Source organism: Miniopterus schreibersii (genome assembly GCF_964146895.1).
Source record: "Miniopterus schreibersii genome assembly, chromosome: 2".
Taxonomy (NCBI): domain Eukaryota; kingdom Metazoa; phylum Chordata; class Mammalia; order Chiroptera; family Miniopteridae; genus Miniopterus; species Miniopterus schreibersii.
Window position 1 is genome coordinate 175,184,397 of NC_138102.1, and position 14,348 is coordinate 175,198,744.

Consider the following 14,348-nt stretch of genomic DNA (forward strand, 5'->3'; position numbering starts at 1 on the left):
CAGGAGGCTTCCGTATTGTCCTCTCCCCAGTGGCTGTGGCTGGGCCTCACTCACCTGTCTTCCATGCTTCGCATTGCGCCTGTTACCTCGTAGATGGAATGACAAGTGAACGGAGTCCCTTGGAAAGGGAAACGAATAAAGAAATAAGCTCGATAAAGTGTTGTTGGTGGCAAGTCCCGGTGGGGACACACAGGAGGGATGATTCACTGTGGGGCAGGGTGAGGGGAAGCCCGGTGCCCTCGGCCAGAGGGATGATCTGGTTACGCCCAGCTGTGAGTTCAACTCCATCGCAAAGACAAGCTCAGGCCGCACCTCCGACAGACACTGCGCGTCAATGCCAATGACGCCGCAGGGCCCGGGCAAAGGGGCTCTCCCGCTAGGTTCCTAAAACGGGTGGAAGAAGAAGATGACTTCGGTTCCTGCCTCTTTAATCCAGTGTGTTCTCCTCTCCTTTGCTGTCTCCCAAGTCAGGGGAGCTGTGGGGAGAGGGGAGTCCTGAGAGGTTCACAGGTGGAGTCATTTTATTTTTCAGAATTTCAGTTCCATGCCCCCTAATTGCCCTGTGCTCTGCTCCCCTTCCCGCCAGCCCCTGACAACCAATGATCATTTTTACTGTCCCCATAGTTTTGCCTTTTCCAAATGTCATAGAATTGGGAGCACACAGTAGGTCACCTTTTCACATGGGCTCCTTTCCCTTAGTAATATCCATTTAAGGTCTCTCCCTGCCTTTTCATGATTTGAGATTCCATTGCCAGACCCCTTGCCTTCCCATATAACACTTAGAACAGTCTTGTCTCTAACTACAAAAATCTTGCTCCAGTTTGATAGGCGTTGGGTTAAACCCGTATATCAGTTCGGGGAGAATTGACATCTTTTCTGTACTGAGTCAGCCAATCCATGAACATGCTATGTTTCTTCCTGTATTTCCGTCTTCTTTGATTTCTTTCATAAACATTTGGTGGTTTTCAGCACACAAGACTTGCACATGTTTTGTGAGATTCACACCTAAGTGTTTCATGTTTTTGTGGACAATTGTAAGTGGTGGTGTCTTTAAAATTTTGATGGCCACATGTTCATAGCTAGTATATAGAAAAAACAACTGATTTTTGTTGTTCTTGTATCTGTGTCTTTGCTAAACCCACTTACATAGTTTGAGGATATTTTTTTATTGATTCCTCGGCATTTTTTTACATGTTCAATCATGTCATCTGCAAATACGTCTTCCTTTCATTTCCTTTTCTTGCCTTATTTCACTGGCTGGAACGCACAGCTCTATGCTGAATAAGGCGGTGAGGATAGATACCTTTGCCTTGTTCCCAGTCTTAAGGGGAGAGCTTTCAGTCTTTCACCACTAAGTGTGTTAGCTGTAGGGCTTTCTCAGGAGATAGTCTTTATTAAGAAAGTATTCCTTCATTCCCATTTTTCTTAGTTTTTATTTTTTAAATCATGAGTGGGCATTGCATTTTGTCAAATGCTTTTCTATATCAGTTTCTATGATCATGTGATATTTTCTACTTTACTCGGTTAACACGGTGAATTCCATTGATTGATTTTTCAAATATTGAACCAGCCTTGCATGTTTGGGATAAGCCCCACTTGGTCGTGGTGTGCAATTCTTTTTATCTGTTGCTCAATCCTATTTGCTAATATTTTATTAAAGGTTTTTGTGTCTATATTCATGACGATATTAATCTGTAGTTTTCTTTTTTTTGTACTGTCTATGTGTTTTTTTAAGCTTCTTTATCTTTATTGTTGAAAATATTACAGATGTCCCCTTTTTATCCACATTGATTCCCCTCCACCTCACATCCATCCCACCCCCAGGCTTTCCCCAGACCAATGTCTGTGTCCATGGGTTATGCTTATAAACATATAAGTTCTTTGATTAATCTCTCCTTACCCACTCCCTCCCCCCTCCCCACTGTCCCTCTGAGATCCCTCAGTCTGTTCCATGCTTCTGTGTCTCTGGATCCATTTTGTTCATCAGTTTATTTTGTTTATTATATTCCACATATAAGTGAGATCATGTGTATTTGTCTTTCTCCGACTGGCTTATTTCACTTAGCATAATACTTTCTAGTTCCCTCCATGCTGTGCCAAAGGATAAAAGATCCTTCTTCTTCACAGCTGCATAGTATTCCACGGTGCAAATGTGCTACAGCTTTTTTATCCACTCATCTGCTGATGGGCACTTGGGCTGTTTCCAGATCTTAGCTATTGTAAATTGCACTGCTCCAAACATAGGGGTGCATAAGTTCTTTGTGATTGGTGTTTCGGGTTCCTTAGGATATATTCCTAGAAGTGGGATCACTGGGTCAAATGGCAGCTCCATTTTTAATCTTTTGAGGAAACTCCATACTGCTTTCATAGTGGCCGCACCAGTCTGCATTTCCACCAGCAGTGTCCTAGGGCGCCCTTTTCTCCACACCCTCGCCAGCACTTGTAGTTCATTGATTTGTTGATGGAGCCATTCTGACAGGTGTGAGGTGATACCTCATTGTGGTTTTAATTTGTATCTCTCTGATGATTAGCAACATTGAGCATTTTTTCATATGTCTCTTGGCCATCTGTATGTCCTCTTTGGAGAAATGTCTATTTAGATCCTTTGCCAATTTTTAAATTGGATTGTTTGTCCTCCTTTTGTTAAGTTGTATGAGTTCCTTATATATTTTGGATATTAACCCTTTATCCGATGTGCCATTGGCAAATATGTTCTCCCATACAGTGGGCCCCCTTTTCATTTTGTTGATGGTTTCTTTCGCTGTGCAGAAACTTTTTATTTTGATGCAGGTCCATTTGTTTATTTTCTCCTTTGTTTCTCTTGCCCTAGGAGATGTATCAGCAAACATATTGCTACGAGAGATGTCTGAGATTTTGCTGCCTATATCTTCCTCTAGGATTTTTATGGTTTCATGTCTTACATTTAAGTCTTTTATCCATTTTGAATTTACTTTTGTGTATGGTGTAAATTGGTGGTCTAGTTTCTCTTCTTCTTTTTTTTTTTTTGCATGTACCTGTCCAGTTTTCCCAACACCATTTATTGAAGAGACTGTCTTTACTCCATTGTATGTTCTTGCCTCCTTTGTCAAATATTAATTGACCATAATGGCGTGGGTCAATTTCTGGTTCTCTGTTCTGTTCCACTGATCTATATGTCTGTTCTTGTGCCAGTACCAGGCTGTTTGGATTATAGTGCCTTTGTAGTATTACTTGATATCTGGTATTGTGATCCCTCCAACTTTGTTCTTCTTTCTCAAGATTGCTGTGGCTATTCGGGGTGTTTTTTGGTTCCATATAAATTTTCGAAGTGTTTATTCTAGATCTGTGAAATATGCTGTTGGCATTTTAATAGGGATTGCATTGAATTTATAGATTGATTTGAGTAGTATAAACATTTTAATAATGTTAATTCTTCCAATCCATGAACATGGTATATTTTCCCATTTGTTTATATCTTCCTCAATTTTTTTTCCAGTGTCCTGTAGTTTTCCGAGTACAGGTCTTTTACATCTTTGGTTAAGTTTATTCCTAGGTATCTTATTTTTTTAGTTGCAATGGTAAATGGGATTGTTTTTTCAGTTTATCTTTCTGAGAGTTCATTATTGGTGTATAAAAATGCCATAGGTTTATGGGTGTTAATTTTGTATCCTGCTACCTTGCTGAATTCATTTCTAAGTCTAATTATAGCAGTCCCTTCAACATTTCCTGTAATGCTGGTTTTGTAGTGATAAAATCCTTTAACCTTATTTTGTCTGGGAAGCTCTTTATTTCACCATCTATATTGATTGATAATCTTGCTGGATAGAGTAGTCTTGGTTTCAGATCCTTGTTTTGCATTACCTTGAATACTTTATGCCATTCCCTTCTGGCCTGTAGAGTTTCTGATGAGAAGTCAGATGACAGCCTTATGGGGGCTCCTTTGTAGGTAACAGATTGCTTCTCTCTAACTTCCTTTAAGATTCTCTCTTTGTCTTGAATTCTTGGCATTTTAATTATGATGTGTCTGGGCGTGGGCCTCTTTCAATTTTTCTTGCTTGGGACTCTCTGTGCCTCCTGAACTTGTGTAACTTTTTTCCTTGACAAGGTTAGGAAAGTTTTCTGCCATTATTTCATCAAACAGGTTCTCTAACCCCTGCTTACTTTCGACCTCCTCTGGAACTCCTATAATACAAATATTGTTATGTTTCATGTTGTCCCACAGCTCCCTTAGATTGTTCTCCTATTTTTTAATTGTTTTTTCTTTTTGGGCCTCTGATTAAGTGATTTTTTCTACCCCGTCTTCTAATTCACTGATCTGATCCTCAGCTTCCTGTTATCTGCTGTTTATTCCTTCCAATGTATTCTTTATTTCTGCTATGCCATTCTTCATTTCTGACTGGTCATTTTTCATAGTTTCCATATCTTTTTTCATGCTGTGGAGCATCCTTACAATCAGTATTCTGAACTCTATATCTGAGAGATTGCTTATCTCCATTTCACTTAGCTCTTTTTCTGGAGACTTCTCTTGTTCTGTCATTTGGGGCTTGTTTTTTGGTCTCCCCATTTTGGCTACTTTTTTGGGTTTGTTTTTAAGTGTTAGGTAGATCTGCTAGGACTCTCAGTCTTTTTAGAGGGTCCCTGGTACAGGCCAATGTCAGATGCAGTTTGTGACTGGCCCTGAGTACCCTGTTTGGAGCTATCAACCACCGAAGGCTTGAGGTCTTCTCTGCTGGGGCTGGGTGTGTTTGGACAGGACCAAGATGCACACCAAAGTCTGCTTTTCTAAGGCCTAGGTCCCAAAGCAGATCAGGCAGACTCAAAGCACCCTGAGGTCTGCCTCTGCCTGCAGGCTGATTAATCTGATTCTCTTCATGAGCCTCAGGCTATAGAAGCTCTACAGGGTGGGGAGGCTGATTGTTAATCAGTCTCTTAACAAGCCTAAGGCTGTAGAAAGTCCTCTGGGCAGGGCGAGAGGCTCTCCAGAAGGGTGGGGCAATTGCTTTCCCCTCAGGAAAAAGGCAAAAATTCACCGCCTGAGAAAGATGTCCCCCACAGCCTGGGGGAATGACTCGGCACAGGAATACAGATGGGCATCCCCTGATCTCACTCTCCAGAGCTCATGACCCCAGACTCTCCCCACACAGCTCCCGTCCACTCCACTCCCCCTCCACCAGAGCCCAAGGTGAGTGGCTGCTCATGAAACGTTGTGCGTTGGCTCTTTCAGAGGGTGCCTGCAGTTCCAGCCGCCTCTCCCTGGCAGACAGAAACCCTGCTGCTTTTCACACCCAGATGTTATGTGGGCACCTTGCTCAGTTCTGGTGCTCTGGGCTGGGGAGCCCAGCCTGAGGTTCAGGCCCCAGAGTCCTCAGTGGGAACCCCCACAACTGAGACCTCCCTCCGGACCTTCAGCTGCTGCCTGTGGGAGCCCAGCCAGCCCTCTTGGGCCTCTGCACTTCCTACCAGTCTCTGTGTGGTCTCCACTTTTTCTCCTTGGTTATGAGGGTGCTCTCCAGCCCGTTTTCAGGATGGTTTCTCTATGTTTTAGTTGTAAATCTAGGTGGGTCCCAGGAGAGTGTCAGTGTCGCTCCCACTCAGTCACCGCCACCTTGGATCTTCTCTGTCTGGTTTTAATATGAGGGTAACACAGCTTCATAGAGTGAATTGTCCAATGTTCCTGCCTCTTGTATTTTCTGATAGAGAATAGAGAAAGACAGTGTTCCTTTCTCTTTAAGCGTCTGGTAGAATTCTCCAGTGAAACCATCTGCCTCTGGAGATGTCTTTTTTGGGGAGTTTTTAAATTATAAATTCGATTTCCTTAACAGTTGTAAGCATATTCAAATTATCTAGTGCATATTGAATGAGTCAGGTGGTTTGCGTTTTTCGAGGAATCAGTCTTTTTTTATCTACGTTGTCAAATAATGTGTGTTCTCAGTAGCATTTAAAAAATTCACTTTCCTCTATTAGTTCTTCTCACATTGAAATGAGATGCTGATTCCCCCACATGCCTTCCCCACCCTCCTTCAGGTCACAGAGATGATATATGACATTAAGCATTATTTTATGTCTTAACCCAGAACCAGCATCTTGGACCCTCAGGCAGAGCCCAGGATGGGGCAGTCTCAATGTAAACTCATAGATTTTCAGGGAATCAGCTGGCCTTGGGCTTCTCTAAAGTGCCCTGGAACCCCAGAGGGCTGGCGACTCTCTAAGTCACCTAAGCCTCCCTGGAGAGACCTCAGAGGAAGAGGTAGAGCCCCTTCCTGCAGACCAGGTTTGAGAAGACTCTCTAGGGGCGCTAGGTGGCGCTCAGAACACACAGTTGCTTGCAGTGGTCAATTTGGATCCAAGAAGCTCAAGCTCAGCAAGACAGGTGTGGGGGGCATTTTGCTCTTTCAGTGAGATGAACTGTAGAGTCTAGAGCCTGCAAGGACTGCGGGAGCTCTAGGAAGCAGTGGCACCCCCACCAGGCCTGGACGGGAATCCTGAAACGATCTACCCTGGTCCCCTGCCAGGCCTGGCAGCCCCACCCGATCCAGCCTTCTGCAGAGGCAGGAGGTGATTTAGGAAAGAGTCCTCTGGAGTCCGTTGGGTGGCCTGAGGTTGCTCCTGCCTCTGCCACTCACCACATGCCTTGGGCAAGTCTCATGCAGCATCTTTGCTGGATTCTGGACTAAGTTCAAATCCTGACTCAACCGCTCCCGGGCTATGGGGAAGTTACTTAAGCTTTGTGAGCCTCAGGTTCATGTCTGTCGTGCGAGGGTAATAATGACACTCATCCCACAGTGTGTGGAGCTTGAAGGCAGTTATGTGACACAGCTCGAGCACTCGATGGGGTGACTTTTATCATCACTCCTGTGATTAATCTTACCCTACCCATCCCCACCCTAGGACTGACTCATTCACTTCCTACTGCTGCTGGAACAAATACCACAAATGCAGTGGCTTAAACAGGGTAAATTTATTCTCTTACAGTCCTAGAGGCCAGAGTCTATAATCAGGTTGTACTCTTTCTGGAGACTTCAGAGAGGATCCATTTCCTTAACTTACCCGGCTTCCAGGGGCCACCCACATTTCTCAACTTGTGACCCCGTTCTCACATCACACCAGCCTCTTGCTGCCATTGTCCCATCTCCCCCTCCCACCTCCAACCCTCCTTTAAGGATCCTCTTTACCTTGGACCCATTCAGATCATCCAGGATAATTTCCCCACCTCAAGCTCCTTACCTTGATGATGGGACCCAGTGAGCTGAGGAGCAGTTTGTGGAGGCTCCAGGGACAGTTCTCTCTCCCAGGGGCAGGAATGAAAATGAAAATCAGTCTAAGTACTGGGTGCGTACAAATGCTGGATGCGAAAGGTTTTCATCACAGCCTTGCCTGTGCCGTGAACGACGGGAAGAAATCGCGAGTTTGAATACGTAGGCCGCGGTGCAGCGGTAAGAAGCAACGCTGAGCTGTGGCGACTGTAAAACTTGGAGAAAGGTCTGCAGAATAACAGGCAGAGGAAAATTAGGCACTAAACTGTGTGTGTGTACATATGCTGCGATTATAACCAAGTAAACATTATGTGGGTTTATAGGAATTAAAATTAGAAGGCCATTATTAATGAATGGAAATAATGACTTTGTAAGACGGCTGAGATTATGAGTAGCTAAAAATACCCTTTAAAGTATTCTACAGTGGACACTATATTTTATTTCTTCTTAGGAATTCCTGCAGGGATTGCCTTTTGTTTGTTTTGTGTGTGTGTGTGTAATCTGATTTTCATAGTATGGATTTATAACTTATTTATATATGTTGCTACTTATATATTTTTCACAGCCACCCCAGCATTAACAACTTCATATATTCAGTTTTTTTCCTTTTTGGGACAGATTTATTTGTTTTCAAATATTGCATATAAAGAACAAAATTTTAGCCGTAGCTGGCTGCTCAGTGGTTAGAGCGTCGGCCCACAGACTGAGGGGTCTCGGGTTGGATTCCAGTCAAAGGCTTGGTCCCTGCCCGGTTGGGGCACATGGCTGGAGGCAGCCAATCAAGGTGTCTCTCTCATGTCGATGTTTCTCTCTCTCACCCTCCCTTCCAGTCTCTCTAAAAAAAAAATCAATGGAGAAAATATCCTCAGGTGAGGGTTAACAAACAGACAAACAAGGAACAAAATGTTAGGACTACGACAAGGTAGAAGGTGGAGCCTTTGTAGCTGACATTTCCCACCGTAGATGTCGTGCTCGCCTGCAATGATTTCTGAACAGGTCAACCGGTTGGTTGCCACTTTCCAGAGTCTGCCTGGTGAGCACATCACCTTGATTTTCCTGGCAATTGCCTTCCAATCTTGAGGGTCCCAGCCTTCAGGCGATGCCATGAGTGGCAGAGTGGAGGGACAGAAAGGGACACGGTCCCTCATGGTCTCAGCGAGCTGCTGGCGGGCAGTTCTGACGTCCTCCTGGGCGGGCCCGCGTATTTTGCAATTGTTTCACGCAGCGGGGATCGTGCTTTTTATCGTAACCCCAGCCCTCTCCCCGGCTTCCATCCCATTTTAACAGCACTATAAAGTCAGCATCTACCATTAAAAAGCTATTGAAAAGGAGCCCCTTTGGAAAATGTGTTCTGTAGAAACGACCTTTCTTTACGCTCCCCTCTCCCTATGTCCCTCATTCCCACCTTTTGCCCATTTTCCCGACCATCTTTTTTTCTGGAGCTGTGACCCTCAAACTTTGGCTGCATCTGAAGCAGGGGCGGGGCCAGTTCTCTAGGATGTCGGTTCTTGGGTCTCACTTCCAGGGTCTGCCGCAGTCAGTTCTCCGCATCTACATTTTCACCCAGCTCTCCAGGTGATTGTCCTGCAGCCGGGGTTGAGCAAGGACCGCTGCTCCGCTGCACTTAGGCGCGTGCCCCTGGAATTGTGGGCAAAACCCAGAGGGCTGAAGGGGGGAGACCATCTGGAAACAGTCAACACGGTGCTCGCTTCTTTCTGGTTAGATGCACACTCAAACAGGGACGGAGCATGACTTCTCTCCTTGCAGAACTCCTTGGAGGGTGGCCTTCACATCCCAGGAGAAACCTTGGTCAAGACTTAGGTGCATTGATCTGGGCTCAAATTGAGCAGCCCAGCTGAAAACCTTGTCCTTGTGGGATGACAACTGGGATGTGCTTCAGAGATTCGTTCCAACGCCTGGGTTGAGATCCTGACCTAGGTTGATAGTTCTTTATGATTAGACCCATCCAAGCTGGACCCGGATGATCCCACCGGCTCAGTCAGCTTCGTCTGTTCTGTCGGTAATAATACTAACACATCTGGTTGATTCTGAGGCGCACCAGCCCCGCATGCGCACGCTTGAGCAGCCTTGCAACTGGAATGTGTCTTATGATCAAAGTCTCATTGCCATTGACATGAGGTCCTGACATGACTGTCATTGCCTGACACCTTCCATCAGAACCAAAGCGCAGCACCTGGAAAGAAATGCTTCCTGGTCAATGCCATTAATTGCCTGGAGGGTGACTTTGTGTTGAAAAAGATGAACGCGGACAACATTCATGATTCAATCAAAAAATCATTACGAAACTTTGGATTCTGTGAAGAACTTTTGTGAATGACTTAACCAATTTTTTTCCCACTTATATTTTCCTTTTTAGGTGATAGCTGATATGCCCAATAAGTCACTAAATAAGTACCTTTGATAAGTCTACAGCTAAAATTTTAAGAGAGAAGAAAGCATTGAAGAGTTTAAGTGGGAGATTTTTTTCTTTCCTAGTGATACATAAAACAATCGTGCTTCTTAGAGCCGATGGCGTCTTACATACAATGAAACGCAGTAACAGCTCACACACACTGGGCTTCCCACACCAGCCACCAGCACTGCATACACATGGGCTCACTCAGATCCTCGTTACTGTTAGCCCTGGCTTCAGAGAAGGAAACTGAGGCACCTAGGAGATGAGGCGGGCCCACCAGAGATTCGTAGAGGGGGTGGGACTCCAGGGCAAGCGGTCGGCTCTGGGACCCAGGCCCAACGCTGTGCTGAGGATCTCACTTAGCAGCGTGTAGGCTCACAACGTGTCAGATAATAGCTGGTGAAGAATTTTCATCCAGATTTGTGTTTCAATGGGCAGAGTAGGGATTAGGAAGAAAATGTGCGAACATATTGCAAAGACAATGTAAATTCTGTGCAGGCAAGAGTTGTCTGGCTGCTCGTCTTTCTCCACAGCTTTACATTGGGATGGGGGGGGACTTTCATGATGACATACACAGATGCTTGCTGACTCTGTCAGGGGAACAGGCGGCCCCAGATGTCAGGGACTAAATTAAAATTCCTTGCAAAGGATTAAGTAGGTATTAGGGCAGAGGATACAAATGTGGATTCAGTGTTTGACCTGATGGTAAAGCGACCTCCCAAGTTTACTTCATGTAGCAGCTTAAAGAAAAGTCTGAATTAGCACAGATTTTATTGCTTTTATCGCACAGGATGAGATTGATACCGTCACAGTGACATTTGAGACCTGAGTGACTGGATTGATCATGGCGACAATGTTTAGAGGCCCAGTTCATCGGCAGGTGGCAAAATGTCCCGCTTTGGTGATTAAACAGGATCCAAAGAATCCGTGATCTTTGTTCATAGAACATTTCCTTTGAAAACTGTTTTTCCAAGGCAAAAACAACAACAAAAGAGAGACCGGTGTCAGAGACCCTTAAAGCCACCGTCTGACCCCAGCTCCCTGGTCTCTCAGCAACAGGAAGTTTAGGAAGATAAGGCTGACCCGGTGGGTTTCACACTAGACCCCCAAGGCCCCGGGTCGAGTGTCCGTTTTCGTCTGCGCCAAGGGAAACTGATGTGGAAAAGTTTGGGAAGCTCTGCTTTACAAAGAGGCCCTTGAGCCTCATGGCCATTGGTCATGGAGCAGGAAAACACACCCGGTTCCTTCTGTCCTGGGCTGCCTTTCCCACTGCTGTCCGACCATGACCATGACCATGACCATGACCATGACCATGGCCTGCCCCTCGGTGGGCAGGGTCTTCGGAGTTGAGGGATCCCTTGGCAGAATATCCCCGGTAGTTTTCGCCCAGGGGGCCCGTGTAGTGTGGTTTGCAAGGCAAAATTAGAGACCACCCTAGAGTCTCGAGTCTGAAATAGTCTTTTCCTCCGCTCGGCCCCAGCTGGTTCGGTGTGGGGGGAGGTGGAGCTCGAGGGGCTCAGCCTGGAAGTGCGTTGAGACAAGAACACTTTGCAAAACCAACAGAGTCCACACCTACGTGTACAGAGAGGTTGGAACCTTTGCAAATTTTTGAGTAACATTTTTCCCATTGTATTAGGGTTTTGAAAGAAGAGAACACATTTCCGTGTCTTTTAATATCATTCATTCAACAATATGGCTGAGCTGCTCTGGGCATGGAGACTGCAGCAATACCAACAAAGCAGGTAAAAGTCTCTGCCCTCGTGGAGCGTACGTGCGAATGAGGGGAGGGAGAGCATTTCAAAAGTGAAAAAAATATCTCGAATACCTGCTGGTGACCTACAAACACAGATGAGGAAGGCAGGACAGGGAATATGTGTGTGTTAATGGGTTGGTTGTGATGTTAAGTAGAGTCATCAAGTATCCCTGAACAGGAGGCATTTGAGCAAACAACGGAGGGATTCCAGTCTGTTGTTTTGAATTTACAGCCTATTGAGTTGCCTGGTGGATTGGGTATAGGGTGTGAGAGAAGGAGAGACATTGGGGACGACTCAGAGGTGTGACAGGCAGCTTATGACATGGACCCTAATGACCCCGCCTCCTGGTACTCATGTCTTTGTGTAATTCCCTTCCTTTTGAGTCTGGGCTGGACCTAGTGACTTGCTTCTAAGGAACAGAAGATGGCAACGTTGATGGGATGTCATTTCTGTGATTAGATTACAAAAGATTGTGGCTTCCTCTTGTTGGTGGGTTCTCTCTGTTGCCCTGCCGGCCTGCACACTTCACTAAAGCAAGCTGCCGGGTTGGAGGGCAAGGACCTGAGGCCGCCCCTGGCCAACATTCAGCAAGGACCTGAGGCCCTTGGTCCAACGACCCATGAAGAACTGAATCCTGCCAACACCCCATGAGCTCAGAGGGGGTCCTTCCCCAGTTGAGCTTTGAGATGAGATCTCAGCCTCTGCTGACACGTGATTGCCACCCATGAGGGATCCTGAAGCTGAAGGCCCAGTGAATCATGTCCAGATCCCTCACCCGCAGAAACCGAGAGTTAATACATGAGCGTTTTAAACTAAGTTTGGGGATAATTGGTTATACAGCAATACGTAACTAATACACAAGGATTTTGGTCTGGGCAACTGGAAGAATAAAATGACCATTTCTCATATCATAAGGTGGATGTAGATAGAAGGGTTTTTGGTAGGAAAATAGCAAATTGGTTTTGCATATATATGATACATACGTATTTCTGCTTCCCTGATAATGTTTCTCATGAATTTTTCAGATGGTAGTTACCTACCAGTATATATGATCTAAATGTTCTCCCATGGACCGTTTTTGAAATGTGAATGAATGCATCTTCAGAAACAAAATTCTATGATCACTTCATTCACAATTATTTCTAAAAACCGAGAACCTTAAATACATACCAACCCATTAATTCTGACATCTCACTTGTAGAATTTATTTATTCTTTTACAGTTTGCATGAAGCTGGGATAAAATTCATTATGTTGGCTGTAAGGAAGAGATTTCCTGGAGCAAATTGACAGTACAGACCATTGAAGGGAAAGAATGTTTGATTTTTAGCATTAGAGAAGGAAGTAGTTACATGAACAAAATCACTGGCTGTTAGTAGAAGTTTGCCCAACTTACTGGGGTGTTGAATTATGAGAGCCTAGATGGAGACCACAGGTAAAGCATGGAGCCCAGGGAACGCAGAAGGTAAGCCTGGCAGACTGTGCGACTGGTTGGACATTGGAGTAGGAAGAGGGACTGGGTAGACACTCAATGTTGCTCACCCACTTCCTCATCTTCTTGTGAAAGAGCATCACTTTGGTTCTGGTATCAGGTGGCCAGTGTGACAAGAGAGGCCAGGTCTTCACATGACCCCAGAAGGCAAAGAGTTATCCATCTCAGCCATTCTGATGATTCCACTCCCTGCACCCCTGCCTGGTTTAGGATGGGCATGTGGCACAATTGTGGTCAGTGAGGTGTGAAGGAGATCAACACTGGGGCACCTCTGTGAAGGGTTCCTTTGCTCTTTAAAAGAGAATGTTGATGGGAAACCTTCTTTTTCTGCTCCTGGACATTGTTGAGTTCTTGTGTTATTTGGAACCAGGCTAAGAGGTCCGGCCAACAGGTTGAGGGTGACTAAGGGGAAAGACAGAGGGACTTGTATCCTCAATGCTGAGCATTAACCACTCCTGGGGACACATCCTGCGACTTGTTTTTATATGAGATGGAACATCTTCTGATGGTGTAAGCCATTTTGAGGTGGGTTTTCTGTTACTTGCAGCCTAAAGCATTCTGAGACAGGAAAATTCTAAAATAAGGTCTAGTTTTCCGGGCTTGGTCAGTGAACTCACCAAAACAGAAAATTCAGAAGGAGAAGGTGACTGCGCTGGGGATGTGAGGAGAAATGCTGACCTGGGCTCAGGGCATGTTTAGTTAAAGAGGCCTGCAGAACGCCCAGGTGAGGACACCTGTGAAGCTATGATGTACAGACCTAGAGGTGAGGAGCGAGCTCTGGGTGGAGGTGAGGTGTGGGAGTCCTCCTGGAACAGAGAGGTGGCAGCTGCAACACAGCTTTTGCCTTGGATTTGAGCCCAAGCTTTACCTTTTAATACCTGTGTAATCTGGGGCAGGGCACTCAAAGCCTCCATGTCCTCATTTGTAGAAATGGAATTGCTTGCATTAGTGTTTCCACAGTAAGAATCCTTACCTCAGTGCAGCAGATATAATGTTAGATCTCCTTTAAACCTGCTTTCCATTTCTCCAGGGCCTGTGGGCAAAACACATGTCCCAGAATCCCCCGCTGTTAAGTAGGGGCCGCGTGGGTGAGTTCTGGCCAGTGGGATGTGATGTTCTCTCCTTCCTCACCTTCCATCTGGGAGGGACCCCAGGGGAGGCCCTGAGCCTCCAGGGGGTGAGGGAACCTTTGGGTGGAAGGAGCCTGGGTCCCTGAGAGACTTTGTGGAGAACCCCGGGCCCCAACCACCTACGTGGGACTGTGACAGGAGGAGAAAACCACCCCGACTGTGCTGCTTCTATAGCAGCCAACATTCCTTACCCTGACTCACCCCCCCTCCCCAACTTCCCAGCAGCCGATACACAAGATGATTTAGGTGGTATCCAAACAGTTTTAAATTTTGATTCGTTGCACATTTGTTTTATAGGTATTTGAAAAACCCCCACATATACACA